Below are 8989 nucleotides of genomic sequence, written 5' to 3'. Positions count from 1 at the left end.
AGCAACTACACACCGCACCATAATAACTCGAACTCAGGAACCAATCCTTGCAACAAACCTCGGTGCCAACTCTGCCCACATATATACACCAGCAACACCATCACAGGACCTAACCAGATCAGCCATACTGTCACTGGTACATTCTCCTGCACATCCACCAACGTAATATATGCCATCATGTGCCAACAATGCCCCACTGCTATATACATTGGCCAAACAGGACAGTCCCTACGTAAAAGAATCAATGGACACAAATCTGATATTAGGAATGGCAACATACAAAAACCTGTAGGGGAACACTTCAATCTTCCTGGACACACAATTGCAGATCTAAAAGTAGCCATCCTGCAGCAAAAAAACTTCAGGACCAGACTTCAAAGAGAAACTGCTGAGCTACAGTTCATCTTTAAGTTTGACACAATCAACTCTGGATTAAACAAAGACTGTGAATGGCTTGCTAACTACAAAAGCAGCTTCTATTCTCTTGGAATTCACACCTCCAGATCAGCTGCTAGAAGTGGGCCTCATCCTCCTTGATTGGATCCACCTGGTCATCTCCAGCCTGATCCTGGCCTGCATATTTATTCCTGCCTCTGGAAATTTCCACTACATGCATCTGACGAAGTGGGTCTTTGCCCACGAAAGCTTATGCTCCTACACTTCAGTTAGTCTATAAGGTGCCACAGGACTCCTCGTCGCTTTTGCAGATTCAGACTAACACGGCTACCCCTCTGATACTTAGCAGGGGTAGGTTCTCAGAGTTGTTGTAAGGGAGGTAAGCTGCCAAATCTTTCTAAATTTTGACGGCACCCGTGTTCCTAATTCCCTTGGACTTCCTTGAAATCCCAGCCAATACGACAAAAGAAGGGGCATGATTTCTCTTATCCAAATATTCCTTCCTTCCTAAGAAGGCTTCGCCATGCACTTATGTGGGCTGAGAATTTCAAAGGCCGTTAACAGACTTAAATGACTAAACGCTGTTTATTTAAACTGAGTTCGGGCATCTAGATACCTTCGGCGGTTTCACATTTAGCTAATCTGAGCTCACTCCCAGAAGGGGACAGCGGTCCCAGAGAGAGATTCCCGTGTAGGCCCGCCTCAGACCTGTTATATTCACATGGCGAAACACGCAGGCATATCCCTACTCCGGCGGGTTCCTATTTAAATACCGACCCCTGGTTCTAGGCGCCTCAGACTCCCCCCAGACACAGACCTGCCCGGTCCTGAGTGCCGGAGACAGTTTGCGCTTCACTGAAGATGAACCTTCTATTGATTTTCCTTTTCATGCTGCAGGCCCTTTCAGGTACGTGGGATCCCAGATACTGACTATAGAAGAGAAGCTGTTCCAGGCCAGCCTAAGGGAATTAGGTGCTCGGATCCCAATGGATTTACGTGGCAGGTGACTCCTTTAGGAGCCGTCCAGAGTGTTTAATTTTCACGTTCCCAAGGGTCTGGGGACTGGCTCACTCCGTCATTTCCGTGTCTCTCTCCCAGGTGTTCTCTCCCAAGTGCAGTTGACAGAAACGGGCCCGGGAGCGGCGAAGCCCGGGGAGTCCCTGACAGTCACTTGCACCATCTCCGGAGACTCGGTTTCCACCCTCACCGCCGCCTGGGGCTGGGTCCGGCAGCCCGCGAGGAAGGGGCTGGAGTGGGTGGGGCGCAAGTGGTACAGCTCTCGCCAATGGAACACTGAATACGCCCTCCCCTAACTCTGTGTGACTCGAAAGGAAGCGCCAAGAGAGGGTCGGGGGGAACTGGGGAGAACAGCTGACGTCTCTGTGCACTGAGACGCTGCCACCAAGAGGAAACTTTAGTCCTGCTCTTAACCTCCTGGGCTCAATGTTTCCAAAAGCGCCACCAGCTCCTGCCCAGCAACATTCTGTCTGCCTCCTCCTCTCTCTCCGCACCCGTCCCTGTCCTTGTGCCCGACTCTGCCTTGGTGCCCACAGGACGGAGCCTGGCCCAGTCAGGGAGAGAAATTCATTAAGGGGCGGTGCCCACGGCAATCGGCCCTGAAAACTTTCCCGGACTTAGACCCAAATAGGGACCATGGACTCAGAGCCTCACTCGTGTCCCAGGGCTGCCGCCCAGATTGGCTGCCGCTGGACTCGGGCCCGTTTATTCACACGGATTGAAACACCGGTAGCACCTACACTAGGAGAACCAAGCACCGCCTAACTCAGGTTCCCAGCCACATTGCAGCGTCTCTGTCTGCGCATGCGCGGTTGTATTCCCCGCCCGGAACAATCAGCCAGCTCGGAGCTCCCGTGCGAACTCTGAAGGGGAAGCGAGACAAAGGGAAACAGGCCGCAGAGAAGGGCTTGGGATGGTGGCTCCGGTTGGGCCCGATGTCTCGGCCCAGGGGTGCTCCCGGGCTGTGAACGGGCGAGTCGCCGTCTCCAGGGACAGTCCCAGCAACCTGCTGTCTCTGCCCGGAGCCAGCTTGTTTCCCCCGGGGCTCGTCTCCCGGAGCCCCAAGCGCACGCAGGGGCTGAGGGATCCAAGGAGGTCGGCACTGAGGACAGCTCCCGGGCGGGTGCCCAGCCACCGGGCTGTGCGGGACTCCGGGGCTGTCAGCTCCGCAGAGCGGCGTTTGGAGCGGCTCCGCTTCTTGCGGGAAACTGAACGCGTCTTTGTGGCGGGAGAGGGAGGCGGAGGGTGGCTGGGCGATTCCCAGACCGGGGATTCCCAAATTCCAGTCCCTGGGCGCTAAAGGGGACGTAAATGTCACATGACTAGGTGTCCTAACGCATAACGTGGGGACGGGAGCACGGGGCGGGGGCTTCGGGCACCTGGGTTTGATTCTAACAGCCAACAGCGTTCGGGCAGTTTCCTTTCTCCGTGCCTCAGTTTACCAACCACTAACATGGGGACACTAACGCTCCGCTCCCCTTCTCAAGGCCCTTTCGCAGATCTGGGTGTTATCCCCCACCCCAGGCTGTCTGTCTGTCTGTCCATCGCTCCTGCGCTACATTGTCCGGTCTGGATCAACCCCGAGCTGTAGAGCAGTGTGAATCCGATTCTCTCCCCAGGTGCTTCCCCGCTTCTCCCTTCCCCCGCTGTTCCACAGCCCACAGTCAGTCTGTGGAACTCCTTGCCAGAGGAGGCTGTGAAGGCTAAAAGAGATTTTAAAAGAGCTAGATAAATTCATAGAGGTTAGGTCCATAAAACGCTATAGCCAGGGGGTAGGAATGGTGTTCCTGGCCTCTCCTTGTCAAAGTCTGGAGAAGGATGGCAGGAGACAAGTCGCTTGATCATTATTTCAGGTCCACCGCCTCTTGGGCACCTGGCACTGGCCACTGTCGGCAGACAGGATACAGGGCTAGATGGACCTTTGGTCCGACCCAGTAATGGCCACTCTTATGTTCTTATGGCGTCTCCCTCCAGCCCTAGCCAGGGAGCTCAGCGGGAAATGCAATCCCAGCCCTCCGGGTGCGCGTTAAGGGGGAGGGGATGCAAATCGAATCAGGGCGTTCGCTGTTTAAAGCCTGCGGCTCCCTTCCGGCTCAGAACGTGCCGCGCCTAGTGCCCCCCGGAGGAGCTCTCTAGGGACCTTCTCCTGCGAACACGCGTCATGTTCTTGCTGCTTTTCCTCCTCACTGGGGCAGCTGCCCAAGGTCTGTTTCCTTGGGAGAGAGGGAAGGGGAGGGGATGGAGATCCTCTGGGTGTTAAATGGTCTGCGGGAGTGTCCCACTGGGCATCATTAGCAGCAGGAAGAGAGAAAGAAACAGGAATGCGATTAGCCGCAGCAGAGCTAATAAATTTCACCCGTGGCGTGAGCGGGGTTCCCTGAGTTGTACTTGTGCTTTTCTATCCCCAGGGGCTGCGGCTCAGGCCCAGCTGGTGGAGTCCGGAGGAGACACCAAGAAGCCCGGAGAATCTCTGCGCCTCACCTGCAAAGGCTCCGGATTCGATTTCAGCCAGTTCGGTTTACACTGGGTCCGACAAGCTCCCGGGAAGGGGCTGGAGTGGGTCTCTGTGATATACTACGATGGGAGTCAGGAGTATTACGCGGAGTCTGTCAAGGGGCGATTCACCACTTCCAGGGACAACTCCCTGAGCCAGGCCTATTTAGACATGAGCAGCCTGAAGCCAGAGGACACCGCCCGGTATTACTGTGCAGCCGCCACAGCGAGTGAAAACCAGCCACAGCTCAGACAAAAACCTTCAGCGGCAGAAGCGCTAAACTGCTGCGCCAGGTGGCGCCCCAGGCCAGCGAGCGAGAACAAGCCGTAAGAATCCAGCTGTTCCATCTCAGACACCGACCGGTTCCTAAAGACTCCTCCCGTCCCCTCCCCTCTCCCCCTTCCCAGCCCAGTGTGCCCCTCCCTCCCCCGCGCCAAAACCCACCAATCACGAGATGCTTTGTCCCAGGGCAGCGGCCTCTCCCCTCCCACCTACAGACCGTGCTGCCCCGTGTGAGCGCTGCCCTGGCACACCCCGCTGGGGACAGTCGCATCGCGCCCGGATGCTGCCAGAGCTAGGAATGAGCCCCAGGCGAAATGCTTTGGTCGGCGTTGGTGCGCCGGCAATGGGGGCCGGAGTGTCCGTGTGAACGGGAGCGGGAAGAGGAGCAGGAACAGGAGTGGGATGGGAAGTGGGATCAGGAGTGTGCGCGGGAATAGGAAGGGGAATATAAACAGGAAGAGGAGTGTTAACATCAGCCGGGGTGTGGCTGGGTCGGCGTCGGGGTGGGGACGGGATGTTGAATGGAACACGCGTGGCCGTGGGAATGGGAATGTGGCTGCAGCGAGATGGTTCTAGTGCCTGGGAATGGAAGGATTTTATTGTGTGTTATCTTATTTTGTTTTTATTTAGTAGCACTAGCTCTATTGGAATCCCTCAGTGTTACTCCGCGGGGACGGGCTCTGAAAACCGCAGTTTTCCTGCCGCACAAGGACAAGGGGGTGAACACGACAAGGAGAAAGCTTCTGTCTACACTTTGCGGCTTACTAACCATGAACTGAGGAAATGCCTTGATATAGAAGCTTCTTTTATAAGGCGAGGTATGCAAATGAGGGGGTCGGCGTCCTGTTTAAGTCTGTCCTGTCTCTGCCCAGGCTGCACCCGCAGGGACAATCCGCAACCTGGGTCTGTGCATTTACCACGGAGTCCCCCGAGAACTTGCCCCTTCAGCACCCGGGACAATGAGAATTTGGCACCTTCTTTGTTTCGTTGCAGAGGCTTTGGAAGGTATTTTCTTGCTCTGAATCACTGGCCCAGTTGGAGGAAAAGTGCGTTAGGGCTGATTTATACCGATATTAAGAACCGGTCTGTATTTTCAGGTGTCCGGTGCCAAGTGCTGGTGGAGTCCGGAGGGGATGTGAAGAAGCCCAGAGACTCTCTGCGCCTCTCCTGCAAAGCCTCCGGCTTCACCTTCAGCAGCTACTACATGGGGTGGGTCTGGCAGGCTCCTGGGAAGGGGGCTGGAGTGGGTCGCTTATATAAACCCTAGTTCAGGTACTGCATACCCGGATGCCGTGAAATGCCAATTCACCATCACCAGGGACAATTCCCAGAGCACGCTGTCCCTGCAACTGACCGGCCTGAAGCCAGAGGACACCGCCCGCTATTACTGTGCGACAGACCCAGTGACACGAAACCGGTTCCTGATCATGCAAAAATTCTGGCTGCGGAATCGCTCTTCCAGCTCTTCCCCCGGCAGCTGCGAGGGAACAGCAGAGACACACGGACCGCTCAGGGCTGGGGCTGGGGACCCGGCCCCTCTGTGATTGTAACTTGTGTGGCGGCGTGTTGGGGTTTTCCGTCTCCTGCACCCTTGTAATGGCAGACTCCACCAGCCAGGAGAATAGAGGCTCCAGGATACAGCACAGCACAGATGTAATCTGGTTCCAGGGCAGGCCTAGGATGCCTCGCCCCCCCCCCCCCTTGAGATGGGGAAGACTGGGACCCTAAATTCCAGCCCCTTTCCCTAGGCTGTCTCCTCCATGATCCCAGACAGAAACTAACTCCCTCACTTCAAGCCCTGCCCTCAGCCAGGGCTCCACTCCCCTTCTTCCCATTGTTCCGCTCCCTTGGAGATCACTGGTCAGACAGGTTTGAAGCCCCCTTGAATAATGACTCATCCCCTGCCCTGCTGGGCCGTGCTGCAGACAGCAGCCAGTGGAGGTCACTCAAAACCCACTACCCAGCATAGCAACCAGCAAGGTACCCACACTAGGTCACACCTGGCACTGCAGGCAGGGGAAACTCACAGAGAAAGCCACATGCGCACAGCAGAGGATCTGCTCCAGCCAATGCAAGCTTCACACTGCGCTCAGATCAACTGGCCAGGCAGCCTGGCTGAGAAGGGCTATTTCCAGACCCTTCCCTGTCCCTGTCTAACCACGTCTAGGTGCAGCACCACCTCCATTCTACACTTTCTAAACACTGGGGAATGCTGGGGGATGGAGGGGAACAATTCCTGCCCACCAGACCCAGGCTCAGGGTGGCTCCCAATGGTTCTACTTGCCAGTGCGTGTTACCTGCTGTGATGGCGCGTTGGGGTTTTCCAGTCTCCTGCACCCCCATAGTGACACAAACAGACTCCACCAGCCAGTAGAATAGAGGGAGTTTATTGCTTCTCCAGGATACAGCACAGCACAGATGGAATCTGGTTCCAGGGCAGGCCTAGGATGCCTCAGCCCCCACTTGAGATGGGGGAGCCTGGGTCCCTAAATTCCAGCCTGTTGCCTAGGCTGCTTCCTCCATGATACCAGACAGAAAACTAACCAACTGTCTTCCAGCCCTGCCCCCCAGCCAGGGGTGGCATTCCACCTTCCTTTGTTTCTCTCCCTCGGGGGTAGCTGGTCGGACAGGTTGAGAGACCCTTTTGCATAATGACTCATCCCCTGCCCTTCTGGGCCATGCTACAGATAGCAGCCAGTGGAGGTCACCCACTGCCCACTGCCCAGCATAGCAACCCTCCACTAGTCACACCTGCCTGAATTGCTCTCACTCCCTGCCCAGGAGGCTCTGTGCAGCCACCAGGACGCCCCCGAGAACTTTTGCCTCCCATGACCCAGGGACAATGAGATTTCGGGCCCGGTTACTTTTTCTCACTTGGCTCAGGGAAGGGTTTTCTCTACACAGACCCACCGCACAAGCAGAAGCCTCTCACTGGGTCGCTGACTTCACCCGTTCTGTGATGCTCCCTGACTTCTGTTCTCCCCTCATCATTCCCCTGGCCCCTTTGTTTGCTCAGAGGCCGGGCATGGGCAGGTCTGACCCAGTCGGGCCCAGACATGAAGACTCCCGGAGGCTCCATGAAGCTGAAGTGCCCTGATCGGGTTCCTGGCACCAGCCATTGCCTGGCTCTGGTCAGAGATCAGCCAGGGAAGGGGCTGGTGGGACTGGTCAGCACCACACTTGGGGACAGCTACAATCGCTGCTGTGAGAGCCCCCAGCGCCGGTCCACCGCCTCCCAGGGCAGCTCCCATCGCTGCCTGCAACAGTCCGAGCCCCGAGGGCACCGCCGGGTGTTACTGTCCAGGAAAGACCAGGTGGGGGAACCATCTAAGCTGAGACCAAAGCCACCCTGCAGGGCTGTGAAGGGGTTTCCTGAGAGCGGCGCCCTGGTTCCGCAGAGACGAGACCAGTCGCAGAGTGTCCCCCTGGACCGCCCCACATTCAGTGACCCTGCTGGCTCCATTGACCCAGGGAGAGTAGGGAGCTGGTGCCCGGGGGCATTTCCAGGAGCAGGGAGGAGCCAGTGCATCTGCCCTCATGCTGTGTCCACTCTGAGGGACTCCCCGAGGCTTCTCATCACTCCCCCTCCGCTATCAGCCTCCCCCCTGCTCCCACCACAAGCAGAGCTGGAGCGGAGCCGGTAGCTTAGAAGCGGGGAGGCCGAACCCTATCTGAGAGTCCCGGGACAATTTCAAAGGGCCCAGCCCGGTTTCTGACAGCACCTACTGTGGCAGCGGCCGCTCCCCAGCACTCTGGGCTGCCTCTCCACGTTACAAGTGGGGGAGATCTAGGTTGGATATTAGGAAAAACTATTTCCCTAGGCAGTGCAGAAGCCTGGGCTGGGTTCCCTGGGGAGGGGGTGGAATCTCCAGCCCCAGAGGTTTTAAGTCTGAGCTTGACAAAGCCCTGGCGGGGTTGATTGAGTTGAGATTGGTCTTGTCTTGGGCAGGGGGCTGGACTCCATGACTCCTGAGGCCTCTTCCAGACCTGGGATTCTATGATTCCGCAGCGTGTTTGTGCGCCTGCTCAGCTCCCCCTGCGCTCCTGTGTTTGCAGCCCCCTGCTCTTGCAAAGGTCGGGGCAGCGTGTCACGGGGCCTGGCGCCTGCGCACTGCGGGACTCTAGCTCGCTGCCTTCTACGGGCGGGGCCGGACTTGAGTTCTACCCTTACGCCTGAGCCAGGCTCCTTATACCAGGGCTTCTCCCGCAAGTGCTCACATCTCACCAGACCCCCTTTCACAGACTGGGAAACTGAGGCACAGGGTGGTGCTCGGGTCACTGACCATACCAGGGAGAAAGTCAGAACAAGATCCAGGTCCCCTAAGTCCCAGCCTCGTGCCCTGCCCCGCTAGCCAGCCCGCTTCGCTTCATTAGCATCGTCATCATCATAGGCCGGGCAAGGCTGGGGGCGGGGAGGGGGGTCAGAGATCCCAGGAGCTATTTCCGGCAGGAATAACAATGATAATAAACTGTGGCCCCCTCATTGACTCACCCAACTGCCCGGGAACCTCACACACCGATTAGAGTCCATGTGGCTCCTTACTAAGGTCATTTACTAACCGACTCCACGGAGCAGGGAACTGCCCCCGGAACCATCCCTGGGCAGAGCTGTTAGGGGAAAGGTGAAATCTGGCTTTAAAAACTACCCGCGACGAGCATCGCGGAGTTGTTCTCGTGGCCAATCGCTCTCCCCGTTACATCGCCGCGCTCGGTCTCCAGGCTGAACGTTTCTGGCTCCAGCTTCCGGCCCGTTAGTCCTGTCACACCTGGTCTGTGGGACTGGAGAAACCAGATTCAATA

This window comes from Pelodiscus sinensis, chromosome 30 (genome assembly GCF_049634645.1).
Source record: "Pelodiscus sinensis isolate JC-2024 chromosome 30, ASM4963464v1, whole genome shotgun sequence".
Classification (NCBI taxonomy): Eukaryota; Metazoa; Chordata; order Testudines; family Trionychidae; genus Pelodiscus; species Pelodiscus sinensis.
Note: the sequence above shows the minus strand (reverse complement) of the source record.